The sequence below is a fragment of the Wasmannia auropunctata genome, unplaced genomic scaffold (genome assembly GCF_000956235.1).
Source record: "Wasmannia auropunctata unplaced genomic scaffold, wasmannia.A_1.0 LD335479.1, whole genome shotgun sequence".
In the NCBI taxonomy this organism is placed as follows: domain Eukaryota; kingdom Metazoa; phylum Arthropoda; class Insecta; order Hymenoptera; family Formicidae; genus Wasmannia; species Wasmannia auropunctata.
In genome coordinates this window covers 6,219-9,575 of record NW_012027411.1, presented here as the reverse complement: position 1 = coordinate 9,575, position 3,357 = coordinate 6,219, and the positions used below count along the sequence as shown (strand labels likewise).

Here is a 3,357-nt window from a genome sequence, read left to right as displayed (position 1 = left end):
GTGTATAAGAGACAGAGCCTTATTCTGTCCAAATGAATTTTAGTGCTTAATAATATTAATTTTTAAGTTAACCTTTAATTTTAAAATTAATATTTAAAATTTATTTAAATATACTTTTAGATCTATAAACTACGCATTGACAACTGTTATACTATCGGATTATAAAAGTAATTGATTACTCTCTAATTAAGATTATAGAAATTGCTTAAGTAATTGATTATCAAATGTAATCAATAACGCCCAATTCTATTCACATATTCGTTTACTTCTTTACGCTTATTAGATGTAGTTTGCAAAGTGTTAATAAATACTATTAACAATCAATGATTATTTTTAATTATTGTTGTATTTATGTGTAAATTTCTTTATAAGTTCATTCTAGGAGGGGTAAGATAAAAAAAAAGCGACAAACGTGAAGCAAACACTAGTGTAGATAGCATGTTTAGTTTGTTTCGAATTTATCAATTTTTGCAAGCCAAAATAGTTTGCAAATTGTCCGGTATCTAAATATCTGCTTTAAAATAATAAATAATGATTTAACCTCTAATTACTTTTGAAAAACTAATAGATAAAACAAATCTAATGTACTATAAAATGTACTATGAAAGTAGCAATAAGATTTATATAGTTATAATTTTGGCAACCACAGTTTAGATAAATATGTCGGAAACTCTAAAATCTTTATTATAAGTTTAATTTTATATATATTTTTTCTTTACTTTTTTTTATTATACTAATAAATTCCTATAATGTGTGTGTGTGTGTGTGTGTCAATGTATATTATGTAACATAAATAATTTAGGAAAATGTCAAAAAAAGAGAAAAGTCCTTAATATCAAAGTTTCAGTATATTAAATAACAAAATAGAATTTATATAATTTGTGTTTAAAAAACATAATCGTAGTAATTAAGATATGTGTATACAATAATTTATATTAATTGCATTTATTTTTAGAGTATCTCTGTTTGTCAAAGTGGTGAAAACTATCATCTCTATTGGATTGCTGTGGATAATATATAAGTGGAGCTGTCCTTATTTATTATGAACTTGTTGACTTATCTCCTATTGGTGTTAGAATTAATTTATTATTTATAATAATCAAATATATATAACACAGAGCTTTCAGGGAAAAGGAAATCATTTTTTACTCAAAATATATTTTTGTCTGTAAACATTGTATTGTATTTGTAAAATGATGGGAATTTTAAGGTTTCTGTTATGCATATGTATGTTTAAAAGATATTAAATAAAGCGCATTTGCATAGAAATAGTACAATAGCTATATATATATTTAATGTCTAATACAAAAGACAACATACATAAAAGGCATAGATATATTTTTGCGCATACATTATAAACGTGTCTAAAATAGTAAAGCAACTCATAATGATCACATTGACATTTAAAATTAATGTGAAAAGATGACGTTATCTTGATTTGTTATGATAATCGCGTATTACTTTGACAGTATTATGATTAAAAAGATTTAAACCCACAAATAATATATGCACTAATTAACATATGTATATATATACATTGAGTAAGTACAAAACGATGTGTCGGTGTTTAGTGTAAAGATATACGGGTCCGTATACTTGGCGTACGACATTATTATATTTTTTGATTTTCTAAGTTGTTTAGCTGAATTTATGTTTAAAAGAAGACTTGATTTTTATAAGCGTATTAATGCTTTTTTTATACTACATGGGTTGAAAAGTTTTCGGAATTGGATATAAAATAGTACCATATACAAAAATTAATCTTATGGCTGTCGAATATATTTCTTCAAACTTCCGCTGTCAAAATTTGACATGACATTTCATCGAACAGTTTGTAAGTTATAGTTATTTGAACAAATCAACTTTTTCTTAAAAATGGAAAAAACCGAAATTCGTGCAGTGATCAAATATTAATATTTGAAAGATTTCAAACCTTAAGAAATCATCGATGACTTCAATGATTTCTTGAATTTCTTTTAATTACCCTTTTAAATAATTGATATTTGATCACTGCACAAATTTCGATTTTTTTCATTTTTAAAAAAACTCAAAAGTTGACTTGTTCAAATGATTGTAACTCACAAACTATTCGATGAAATGTCATGAAATTTTGATAGCAGAGATTTGATGGAATATATTCGACAGTCATAAGATTAATTTTTGTATATGGTGCCATTTTGTATCCAATTCCGGAAACTTTTCAGCCCATGTAGTATTATGGCTAAGCTATAATACTTATTATTAGATTAAAATACTGTATATATTATAAAAAAATTAACATTTATTTATTAATATTACTTTTTTCATGACTTTCGACAAGATTCATCCCACATCCTTCCGTGTTTACGGGATGTAACCAGGTCTATAGTTGTACTAATTCACATGGGTTTTTGAATTTTCTCGCAAGACAAGGCCCATTCCACATCCTTCACCGTGCTTACGAGGCGTGTTGAAATTTATAGTTGTATTAATTTACATGGGTTCATGTACAACGTGATATGAAATAATAAAATTTAGAAAATGAAAATTTTAAATATAACTCAAAAACTATACACGAGACCGCCGATTAATTTATAAGAAAAAATTTATCACTACATTCACTTATATAATATATGTTAAAATCACGGTCGTTGGAGCTGCATTTCTTAGTGTAAAGATTTACAAAAAATTGTAAGATATATTAACTATATTAATGAATTAAAATAAGTTAATTATTGTAATATTCTTTATACTATGTACAGTTTATATGTATAAATACATATAAAAATTGCTATACTATCAGGTAGAAGACATTTCCCAACATGGACGGATACTTACAATTGCGGAGATTTGGCCTGTGGAATTTGCATATGCTCCATACAGAAGTCTCCATCCATGTTTTCCAGTTCGCATTTAAAAGTTTTTTTGTTTAGCCTTTGTTTAAGAAGTTTAGTTCAAAAACAAATAAGTATATATGCTATCGACGACCTTCCTCTAGTCGATAATACGACAGATAATCGTATGTCGCACAATGTCGGAACGTTTATAGAAAAAATTGTGCTTCAAAGCGTAAAGAACGTGCAACAATTACTTCAGTGACGTAGCTATAATTTTTAAATAAACCAACCAAACTTGTGCCACTTGTCTCTCACGTATAGAAATAGTATATATTTCCGATAATTTGTTTCTTTTTATTGTTAGTAGTTGTCTAATTAAACTCTTTAAATACGCATCTGTTTATGTATAATTATAATAAAATTTTTTTAATCGCTTCCTTTTCTTCTATCATTTTTTATTTATAAATATTTTATATACATTGTTTTCATTATATAAAATTTAAATTACATGAAAATAATGCAACTTATTATGAGATAAAAT

General features: G+C 25.8%; 1 protein-coding gene across 1 annotated transcript in view; it reads left to right on the top strand.

Annotated features, from left to right (window-relative positions):
* Positions 1-3,357, top strand: part of LOC105456911 (fatty acyl-CoA reductase 1-like) — a 17,474-nt gene that overhangs the window by 9,076 nt on the left and 5,041 nt on the right. The gene's annotated exons all lie outside the window — the stretch shown is intronic.